The 12,146-nt window shown below is 40.0% G+C and overlaps 1 protein-coding gene across 15 annotated transcripts in view; it reads left to right on the top strand.

Moving 5' to 3' along the window:
- Positions 1-12,146, top strand: part of MAGI2 (membrane associated guanylate kinase, WW and PDZ domain containing 2) — a 1,074,597-nt gene that overhangs the window by 273,054 nt on the left and 789,397 nt on the right. Inside the window, exon 1 of one of the 15 annotated variants that reach the window (XM_039518214.1) lies at positions 54-151. The exons of the other annotated variants lie outside the window; for them this stretch is intronic. The gene's annotated coding sequence lies outside the window, so the exon portion shown is untranslated. Of the gene's footprint in view, positions 1-53; positions 152-12,146 lie in introns of those variants that run through there. 15 annotated transcript variants of the gene reach the window in all.

Here is a 12,146-nt window from a genome sequence, read left to right as displayed (position 1 = left end):
TATCTCAGGCGAGTGAATGTGAACTGTATCTTAGCTCTGATGTGCAAAGGAGAGTGAGAGTTCATGAGATCAGACACTACCAAGAAGTTTCCCAGAATTCGTTCAGGAGTAGAAAGTTGTACCGGTGAAAGAGTATTTTATGAGCATTGAGGTAAATTCTACTGTTTCATCCCTTTAGCTTCACTCACTTTAGTGCATTTGCATGAACATAACAGATCAGAGATTGATTGATAAGCTTCAATAATAAAACTCAGAGTGAAGGGAGGTAGTAGTAGTTTGTGTAAATAGAACAGGATATGGAAGGGACATTGGAAACAAACCCTTTTTTAGGAAATGCATCTCTGCTGTTTGAGTCTATATGTGAGGAGCAAGAAGAGGGAACTGTATAGAGATAGTAAAGCAACAATTAATCTCTTTATTGCAGACTGGAGCTGTACAAGCCCAGAGACAAACTGACGGCTTAAAGACTCCACTTACCTTTTTTTCAAATTGTGCCAAGTGAGAAGTAATTTTTCATGATCTTGTTCTCTGAAGTCCTCAGTTTGTTGAGTTCAACATGAGCTCAAAAACTGACAGTAATGGCATAAAGTTTAAAGCAGTGAATTGATTTTTAAGCTTGAACAGCCAAAGGCAAAGTTCTCAACAACATACAACTGTTAAGCCACAGGGTTCTGATTCTGAATGCTGCCATAGATCATTTCCACTTGTAGTGCAAAATGTATAGGACTAATGCAGAGCTTGGTAAACGTTTTGCTTAAAATCCCTACAGCACAAATACATTAAAATCTTTCATCTTCTTTAGAGAAGCACTGTATGAGGAAAAGTGTCCTAATGGGAATTCTGTAGTCGTCTGTATCCAGACAGGAACATTGTCAGTGAGACAACAGTATATGAGAAAATGTGAGAGCAGGTACAGCAGTGAACCAGGTTTATCAGAAAAGGTGACATAGTGAATGATCTGGCTGAGGCGGGGAGGCAGCAGAGTCAGTTGTGCAATTTAGTAGTGGACATGTGCTTTAGCAAAATGTTTCACAGGAGACGGGAGTAACTATTGAAGGACAGCCCAGTTTGTGACTCTTAGTCATAGAGGTTAAGGCCAGAAGGGATGACTAGATCATCTAGTCTGACCTCCTGTATTTCACAGGCCACCAACACCCACTAAACCCCACAACTGAAATGAGACCCACAGGAGACTAGACTGTTATGTGCCAGAGGCTAATAATGACCTTTCTATTCTGAATTTTAATTCCAGGAATTGTTAATGATTTTTGAGGGCTACTTTAATCTGTGGGTGTTTAGCATTGCTGAGAGTGCACGTTGTGCAGGATCCTGGGCTGCCTCCTGTTCAGGAACACATGGTAAGGAGAGGGTTCTCCATCCTATTGCCTTTCTTCGCACCTCCCAAGAGGAGCCTGAGCATGGCCCCAGTATGGGCAGAACTGTATATAAGGGCCATGGTGACAGTGTTTGGATGCAGTGAGGATTGTTTTATAGAGTAGGTAGCAGGATGCTCTCCTTTCAGAGGGAGAGCACATGCAGAAGGATTGGGGGTGGTCAGGTTTTCTCATTTATTTCTTCTGTGATTGTGTCATTATTGTAAACTTGGATTTTCTTATCACACACCCAGTCTGTAATGGGGACTGCAGTTTTGTTTTGTCACTGTTTCTTTCCCCTCTTAGGAAAGCTTGCAAGGCCTCTCTTGGGTAAGGGCAGAGTCCATAAAGCAGGGAAAGCAGAAGGAAACCAATGCAATGACCCCGCTGAAGAAATCTCAAGATAAGCAATTTAAATGGTCAGAAAGAAATGACTATTACAGAAAGGAAGAAAATCTCTCACCAACTTGTACTGCAATTAATGGTGCTTAAAATTCATGCCCTGTCCCCTGCCAGGCACTTATGAAGTACAGGTACATAGTTCCACAGCAAAATGTTACTCACTTAACCGTCTTCACTTACTTTAATATAAAAATCCAAGCACAGTCTCTGTACAGGAACACAGGCAGTTCTATAAGTAAATTATGGAACTGGGAAGAATCATTCATCTTTAAATATGAGATTTGTTCATTTTGTAGTCTGTTGGGCATTATGTAGTGGTTTTGTGTACTATACCTCAAAGTGCTTTACAAAGCAATGAATTATATTAGAGTTGTGCTATGAATGAAAAACTAATACCACAGCCACAAATGGTAATGTATAAAAGAGTTATTTGTTAAATCTGAACTCTGTCACCTGCACCTATGCAGATGATGGATAGAGATTAGTGCTGTGCAAAACAGTTGTTTATTTTATGGTATATCCAGCAAACGTGAGTCAAACAGTAAGATTTGCCAACAGAAATCTATGCCAAAGATTAAGATATGTTTCCTTGGAGCTGGAGAGGGCTGCCACATAAGGTAAACACACACACACACACACACATGAGAAATACTTATAAATAGTGGTTTATTTTTTATTCCAGTAATACCTTGAAGCCCCAACAAAGACTCCATTCTGCTGGGCACTGTAAAGGCACACAGTAAGAGACAGGCCTTCCCTGAAGTGCTTGCAATATAGACAAGAAGTGGCAGAGGGAGGGAGGAACTAAGGCACAGAGAGATGTAAGTGACTTGCCCAAGGTCAGCTAGGAATTGAACATAGATCTCCCAAGTCCCAGTCAACTGCCGTAACCATTATATCATTCTGCCGATCCTTGGTGGGAATTCTCTTTCTCTTGCTATATATGAGGCTTGTAAGAATGGGAGCCTGAATGGAATAGAAAAGAAGAATGAAGAATCAGAGAGAAAACAGCTGTCCTGGCTTGGAAGAACTGAATTTTGGCTTGGAGTTTTACCTTCCTATATCACCTGTAAACTCACATATAAAAGAACGGTTTGAATGTGGCAGCAGAGAAGTCAGGGGTTAAAAAATTCTTTGGATGAGAGAGATTAAAATGTATTCTGCCCTTCTCCAGTCTATTGACATAAAATCCCAGCATTTCTTAATGGGCCCCTCTGGCAAGGTGAACATTTCCCTCATTTACTGCTAGCATTGGTCATCACTAGAAGGAAATGAATCTGAACATTTGCTTTTAAATAAGAGGAGCAACTGAACACTGAACTTTTCTTCCTCTTATTTCTATTCAAAACAGTAAGGTGCACAACCCAGATCAAGTTTTAATGAGCTTGAGTACAAGCATTTCTTCATTAAGCATCCAAGAGCAAGACACTAAAGCTTTTATTCATATGTATGAAATAACACTGGTGCTATACAGTAAGTCAAAGAGAATAACAGGCACCAGTCTAACATACAACAGCTATGAGAAGGACAGCTACAGAATAACATGAGAGCATCGCAGCAGGGATGTTTCATGGAATACCAGGGTTGGAAGGGACCTCAGGAGGTCATCTAGTCCAATGCCCTGCTCAAAGAAGGACCAATCCCCAGACAGATTTTTGCCCCAGATCCCTAAATGGGCCCCTCAAGGATTGAACTCACAACCCTGGGTTTAGCAGGCCAATGCTCAGACCACTGAGCTATCCTTCCCCCAGGTCAGTTCTGCAAATCCTCGTTAAGAATTTCGGGATAGGGGCCCAATGTCACGGACTGAAGGTCTTGAACACTGGTCTGTGGAGCTCTGAGGAGCTAGTAAGTTCTAACCTGCCATCCAGAGACTGACCCACAGTTGCCAGAATAGAAACTGAACCCTGACAGCAGACTCCTGTACTGGACAGAATGCTGGGCATCCTGATTGCTTCTCAGCTTCTATATAAACCCAGTACAGGATCAGGAAGTTGTCCATGCAATTGGTTCTCCGCGCTTCGGTCTGTTTCCCCTTCAATACTTGTTCCTGCTGTTGGCATCCTGGTAAGCTGGCCCTGCCCACCTCCCAGAACCCAGTAGAGCACCTGACTCCAGGTGTGCCCTCTGGCCTATCTCAGCCTCTGATCTCCTAATGTCTGACCCGGCCTGACTTCTGCTCTGACCACTAGGTAACAGCTCCCATACCCTGGCTCTGAGGCTCATGTGCTGTTGCCTCTAGGAAGCATGCAGTCTGAAGATTCTGGAGTTACCAACCTGAAACCCAGTTAGTTTGTTCTCTCATGTTTTCTGCTAGCCAAAGAATCACTTCTCCTTCAAACATCAGGCAAATGTTTGCTTTTTCTCTGATTAGACTGACCTTTATTCACAGAGGCTTGAAGAACAAAGTAACCAGTATTCATTTAAGTCCTTATTTTAAATAACAAATAAGCATTATGGTTTGCATGGTTTTTTTTCCTTTCTCTGAATAGTCGGATATTGGGCACTTCTAGAGGTGGAGCAGCAGATCGAATGGTCCAAAGATCCAAACTGTTAAAATCATTCCTATGCTCAGATGAGCTTTATAAATGTTATGGAAAGTAGAATCATTGGCTGTAAAGATTCACTTTTCTTTGTGGTTCTCCTGCCGTATGTGAATCAGAGTCTCTGTTCTTTGTGAATTGATTTTTTCATGGTATAATACTTCATTTAAATAACCAAAAACCTCAGTGACCTGTAAACACGAGGGTCTAATTTTTGTGTGGGACATACTTTTATGAAGAAAGAAAGGGTGCTTGGTGGTTAAAGACAGATTCCGGTTGTGTTCCTTATTGTTCATCTGCTGGGCTTCCTGTGTGACCTTGGACAAGTCACTAAAACTCTTCAGTTTCTTCCCCTGCAAACTGGATAATAATTCAGTTCTTTCCTACTTCCCAGGGTGTTATATTAGTGTGTGTAATGTGCTAAGAGCCTCAGGTGGAAGGCAAAGCTGCATTATTCATAACATCTCTTGAATAAATGTCACTTGAAAGACTCTTGTATCCCCTGCTGTAGTACTTGATAGTATGTGCCCTAGCAGCTGGTGTAAGAACTGTCAGTGATTCAAGGGAGTAAAGCCTCTGCATGCCAGTCGCAGTTAGGATTCAAGAAAGAGGGTGTTGGTCTTTAGGCATCAATAAAATGGTGCCTGGCTCCACTGTAGGTGCAGAGAGGAAAAGTCATAAAGAGCCTCTTTCAGTCGCAGCTCTTCAATTCACCACGGCAAAAATGCTACGATGCAGCTAGCCATGCCAAAGGGGGCAGGGGTCGGCCTGGGCTGCCCGCCTCCATGGCAGAGTTGTGCAGGGGAGCGCATGCTGCCTCTTCAGGGTTGAAGCATCAGACATTCTCCCCTTGCTTGCTAGGAAAGTCTGGCAGGCACTGTGCACATTAATGGACAACTGAGCCATTTGCTCTTGCATTTGATTGGAGTGTGGAGACAGCCACTCCCTCCCTAACCAACTGAAATTCTTACTGGGCTCTTGCACCACTCGAGGGGCTTAGCGCCTTGCAGGATCTGAGCCATTCTAATTTTTGAACTCTTCTCTGCTAACGGTATGGCTACACTGCAATTAAAACCTCGTGGCTGGCCCATGCTAGCTGCCTTCAGGCACGCAGGGCTGTGGAATTGCAGTGTAGACGTTTGGGTTGGGCTGGAGCCCAGGCTTTAGGACCCCATGAGGTGGGCGGGTCCTAGAGCTCAGGCTTCAGCCCACGCCCGAACATCTGCACTGCACTTCAACAGACCCGTAGGCTGAGCCCCATGAGCCGAGTCAGCTGACAAGTGCCTGTCCTGGGAGTTTAATTGCAGTGTAGACATACCCTAAGCCTAACTGATGAGCCTGATTACCTGAGGGCTCTGCCAATGCACAGGTGCCGGTCTAACCAGGTGATCACAAGGCCTGGGATGGAGTCTCCTAATGAGAGCAGCTCCTGTCTGCTTAACATCGCTACCACGCTGGGTGTCTGCCCTGCTGCTTGGTGGTTCTAACCCTGTTCCTGTTCCAGCCCCAGCCTGTGCCAACTCCTGCTCTGTTCCAGCCCCAGGCTGTTCCCATTCCTGCTTCTGCTCCAGGTTTGCTCCAACCCCATTCTTGATTTCTGCGCTGGTCCCTGACCTGACCACTAAGCATGACTGCCACTGGTCCAACCACTGCGCCTGAGCATCCACTTCTCATCTTCTTACATTAGGTGCCAGAGTAATAAAAGTGTCTGGTTCCCCTCTATGCTAAAGCTTTCCCTGTTACTGCTGTTATTGGAACTGCACTGATGAGCCATTGTGGCTACTAAGTTTGATAGTCAAAACAAGACCCTGGAGACTACTGACCTGTGGGATGAGGAATAGTCACACTCAATTCCACCTAGCTTTTTGGTGGGACAAATAGATCAATAATTAAGTTACTTTTAATGCAAACTAATTACTTATCAGTGATAAATGCTATTATTGCAATTAGAATAGTAATTTAAATGAAATAAATTAAAAGAGGTAAAATTGTATGTACTGCTACCATTTAAATATTGTCACATTTCTGAGCAACTGCACCTGTTTTCCCCCTTTAGGGTCCACCATCTAGGGCACCCACGTTCAGGCTTTTGGCTAGCCATCACATCTCTTGGGTGGAGACATGCCTCTCTTGATCTCCCTCCTGACTGGGGTATTTCCTGGATGAACCATTCTCTGCCTACACTGTGAATTTCCCAGCAAATCAGACTGCCTAAGCAGGCCTGTTCTGCTTTTCTCCTCACAGGCTATCAACAGCATAATTGCCCTAAGTTAAGTTACCACACATTTCTGAGCAAGCACACTTATTCTTAAAGTAAAAGCATTACAGAGAAAACACTAAAAATGGTAAAAGCTTACTAGATATCACCCCAACTCTAGAAAGGCTCTGGACCCCTTCATGACCCGCCAAGGGGATTCTCTGTGGTCAGAGGTTCATTAACAGCTGTTTGTTCAGAACAAGCACACTCATGAATCTGTGATTTTTTTTCTCTTTTATACAATTTGGGTCTTTGATCCTTTAGAGACATGATTACCTAATCACTCAGACAGTTGGTTTCTCCTCAAAACATAGTTTCAAAATGTTGTGTCTGGAGGTGGGGGATTTTCATTCCCCCCCCCCAGTATTTTATAGGATTCTCACTTAACTTTAAAAGTTCACATTGTTTCAGATAATCTTTTGAAGCTTATAACACTTTGCAGGGTTTAAATTAGTCAGGTCTCCACCTTGGAGATGTTACAATCCCACAATAATATAGAAAAACATTCATTTTAATGTAATTGACTCCTAAGATATTTAAACTTAATTCAGTAAGGTTTGTCCAGGATATTACAGGACATTGCCGTATCTGTCACAAGTATCATAAACACAACGGTGACTAAAATGCTGTGCGTATTACTATAATGCAGCTCAGCTAGTATTACTGAACAGCATTTGATGTGCTCAATAAGGCATAATGAAATAAAGTATATTACTGCAACTTGTCAGACAGCTGTGTAAAATACTAATGTGATGGAACATGTTTTTTTTTTCCTTTTTATCATCCAACAAAAGGGATTTAGAGCATCTTCACGTTTATGCAAATAAAACTTTGCTCACCTTCAGACAGGCTAGCAATAGGGCTCAAGTTTTTATTTCTTTAGGATGTCAAAGATTAGCAGAGAAACTATTTTCATAGAAGGGGCAGCAATCTGTTCTCAAAGTACATAAGCAATCTTTTATACTTGACTAACATTTAAAGCTGTCTCATGAAATTTGGTTCTTCTCTTGCTCTGAGCCATTTGAACTTTCCTGTTGTCAGTACAATCTATAAAAAATGACATGGACATTCTGTTCCATACACAAGTGAACTTTGAGGTCTTCTGAGACAATGGTCACAAGTGAAACCTGAACATCTTTGAATTATTTTTCTACTTTAAACACAGAGGAATTAACAGCCCTAGATATTGAACTCATCCAGCAGGGCAGCTGCAGTGGTATAAGTATTCTTCTCCTGCTTCTGTCTTACCATAAAGTAGCTGGTGCCAAGTGAGAGACATAGGGTGTTTTTCATGCTTCAGGTTTATTTAGCCTGGAGTGTATTTTGAACCACAAACTGTTGAATAAATCAGCTGCAGTTGCGTTTTTGCAGTGTGCTCTACAAAGAAATATATTCAGTGCCTCATACATACCAAATACCATAACCACTGTTTTCAGTGATTTGAGACTGTTAGAATAGTCTGATAAGGAGAAACATCATAAACAAGTGATTACTTCAGCGTTGAAACATGATAAAATTAATGTTTCTACCTGTTAGAATACTGTTAGTAAGTTACTTTAAAATCAGAATGTTTCCAGTAAATACATAATCATATGTAAAGAATTATAATTATTTTTCTTTGTCGCATTTATATGTTATGCAGTTTTGGCTGTGAGATGGAAATTCTATGCACTTCTGGTATTTTTATTACATTTATTCTCCTAGATAAAATAATGGAGATTAAAGTTCCAGGAAAAGGTGCGTTATGAATGTCCAAGTTATTACATTGAGGGTATAGGTCAAATCCTAGACTTTATTGCATAACTGATAAATTACTTTTAAAATTGCATATAACCCACAACCTTCAATTCTTAATAGTCTAGGAGAAGTTGACATCCCCAACAGTGGATACATTCAGAATCATCAGATTCTGGTAATAACTTTACCTTCCTGATTCCAGGATTTATATTCTAGTATACTAAAATGAGGGTGGATGGATAGATGTCCATTTCTTTAAGGATTACTTTCTATGCTTGCACTGGGAACTTCTCTTCTGAGAACCTGTAAGAATAACACAAATATTACTAATATGTTGTTAATGGTTAACCTCCTGTTCAGAAACTATATTTAGGACTTTTCCCATGTTGACTAAGTAGGCTACAGCTTTCATTGCAAACTAAATGAGTATTAAAGGGAAAAAAATTTAATATTTTAGTTAAATTTGTTAAACTTTTTTGTTATACTGTCTATTCCTATTGTGTATTTTAATTACCTGTCATAATTTATAAGGCACTGATTACCTTTGTACCTAAGGAGTGACTTAAGACACACATTTATTTCTTAATTCATAGACAATATTGACTAAAAACTTTGGTTGGAATTCTGGATCTATTGAAGTCAATGTCAAAATTCCTATTGACTTCAGTGAGGTCAGGATTCCACTCTGAGTGTTGCTGAGCCACTCAAAAATATTTTTTTCTACTAGGGTTGTGTGGGTTGCATTTAGCCTCATGTCACATTGAATACTCTCTGAATGTCTAGCAGGCATTGACGAGTATTTGAAGGATGTAGCTTCTTCGGAATTCCCACCTAGACAAGTGCACTGGCACTGATAGTAGCTTATGTACTGGTTTGAGGAAATCCTGGTGTTGGAGAACTTGATTGAGTAGTAGAGGCTCACAAAATCCTTCCTGTGTTGCTCCATATGATGTTTGGCCATCCTTTTTATTTTTCATTCACAGCATGCATACTGATATTAACACATAATGTTAACAGAGTGTCATACCATCCTGTCCTTTTCAAAACAAGGGATTTAACATGTACAAGGTCATAAAAGCGCAGCTTTGATAGATGTAAACTGTACATTCTGCAGCACTAAGGAGTTAAGAATGCCATAACGTGATTTGAATTATATGTATTGTCTTTGAAGAAAGAATAGCAAAGCTTTCATTCTGTTGTTTCCCGGATGACACTAAGTCTCCAATCAATTATTAAAGTGCCAAACTCCTCTTTACAAAGTCATCTGTTTAAAAAGTTAAAAAAAAGAGAGAGAGAGAGAGAAAAAGAATGTTCCTTTTTGTTTTGATGACATGATTAATTGTACCTTTCTGTTCATGTTTCTTTATGTTCAAGAAGTAAAAATCCATGGCTGGATTTGTTTTGTTTTTCCATGTCTAACATATAAAATCAGACATCTTTAGTTATGAAAAAACATAAGAAACAGGTTAGTCAGATAGAAAAGACTCTTTCTTTTAAGCACCTGTGCAGATATCCATCCCAAATGTAGCTCAGTGCAGACAAATGTAGAATACTAAGTCAGAGAGAGAAAAATAATAAAAAGATCTGCTAAACCATGAGGTGCGGCAGGGTAATGAAAAAGAAAGATTTCAGAGTATAGTAGAGGAAAATCCTTAAATCTTAATCCCACTGTGGAGCTGCAATGAAGACGACAAACTGGTTGCTGATGTGTACAATGTTGGTGGAATAGTAAAATATATATTTATTTATCAAAAGTTATTATTGCCATTATGATGCATTATACCTAACCTACTGTATAATACCTTATCTGAACATGTCCTCACTAAGGGTTTGATATGGTGAGTAGATCTGGCTTGTGCAACCTCTTGTTCAAATTTGGATACCCTGATGTATGTGGGAAGCCTCTCTATTAGTTTTGAGTGAATGCACTGTAGAATAAGTGCTACTGGTGCTTACGTATAATTGGCACTGGATATATAATTATGCCAACTTTCTTTGTAGTGCTACTTAGTGCAACAAGAGCCTATAAATGCTGTTTAGACTGTCTTGTATGAGACTAGAAAACTTTGTAACTGGAGCAGATTGTCAACAGCTTTAACAAAGGTCAACAAGGATCTCAACTTGCTTGTAAATGTAGCCTGGTATCTCTTCTCTGTGAGCACCTGCTTGAGAAGACTTCCAGCTCCTTACTAACCAGACTGCTAAAGCAACAAGGGCGGGGGAGGAGGAAACAGTCTGCTTGTCAGACTGCTTGTTTATCAAGGTAGTATATCGGCTTGTGATTTCCCTGTAGATGTAGTGTTTTTAAGTATCAGGAAGGCCAGCTCTGCTTTTGGATAATTATTATTTGTAAGTATATAGTCAGCATGGGGTTCAGATTAACGCTAAAACAAAAATGTAAAGTAAGCAAATAATGGAAATGAATTAGGCCACAAGAATTTATAAAAGTTAGTCCGTGTCTCCTCACTACTACCCAAACACATGCAAAGCAGGTCAGGCCCTCCATGGATTGTCATGACCCAGACCATATTTTTTTTTAAATTGAATTTGACCAATGGATGGGACATAATAAAGCAGACAGGATTTGCAGATATCTAAACTAATGGTTAATTAAAAATGAAGAGACTGTGTTGGACTTATTCCTAATGTGAAAGGAGAAGGGAGGAACCTTTTTTTAAATGATACAAATTGATCTGAATAAATTACAATAAAAGAAACCTCTCATATTATGTTTAAAAAAATAGGTAACTGGTACAGTAGTTCTAAAAAAAACCCCAACAAAAACAATGTTGAAACCAAGCCACATAGAAAATTGAGAAACATTTTGCCGGAATTACAATACCTGAAAGGGTGTTCGGAGTAAGTAATTAGATCATAGAAGAATTAAATATGCTTCTGAACAAAGGTGGGGGAGAGATAGCAATATGGGATTCAAAGTGAGGAAAACAGTAGAAAAATGTTCATACAGAACCTTTACCAAACTCATTGCAGGAATTACTGTGTATCTAGTACACCTTACAGGGATCTGTATCAACTCAAGAGAAGGATATGGGTGTCATTGAAGACAGCTCAGGAAAGACCTTTCCTCAATGTGCAGTTGCTGTTAAAAAAAGCTAAGAAGCTTAGATTGCATAAAGAATAGGATGTTAAGAATATGAAGAATATTGTAATGCCTTTCTGTAATCAGTGGTACTACCTTATCTGGAATACTTTGTACTATTGGTCATCTTATCTCAAAAAGGATAATTAGAAGAGGTTAAAAAAGGGGCAAAGAGAATGATTAGGGGCATGGGAAAATGTTCATATGAAGACAGATTTGAAAAGACTGGGATTTGTTGATACATTGTATAGTCATTTGCTTGGCCACACATTGGTTCATTGTGAAATATATTCAAGAGACCAAATAGTTATCATCAGTCAGGTTTATTGCTATAAGCCAATAAAAATGTAGTGTAGATTCTATGTGATATCAGTCTCTAGGGAGCCATTCTGTGCAGCGTTATTATAGTCACTTTACAGAGAATGTATGCTTCCAAAGTTACACCACTAAAGCCATCTTTTTATACCCTATCCGCTTACAAGTAAAAGCTACTGTGTACATCATCTGAAACTAGATTTAACCAATCAGCTTTTTTCCTTGTTTCTCTGGTACCATGGTGTACCCTTATCTCTTTGTTCTGAACACATGCATTCCAGGTACCAAGGGGCATGAAAGTATCTCATAGATTTTGTTCTAGGGTAGAACAATTATGTCTTGTCCTCCTCCTTTGGGACATTCCAGTACTGGCCTGTGAGGATAATTCCCTTTCCGTTGCTACGGTAAAGCACTCATTG

The sequence above is a fragment of the Mauremys reevesii genome, linkage group 1 (assembly GCF_016161935.1).
Source record: "Mauremys reevesii isolate NIE-2019 linkage group 1, ASM1616193v1, whole genome shotgun sequence".
In the NCBI taxonomy this organism is placed as follows: Eukaryota; Metazoa; Chordata; order Testudines; family Geoemydidae; genus Mauremys; species Mauremys reevesii.
This window is presented reverse-complemented; position numbering and strand designations above follow the sequence as displayed.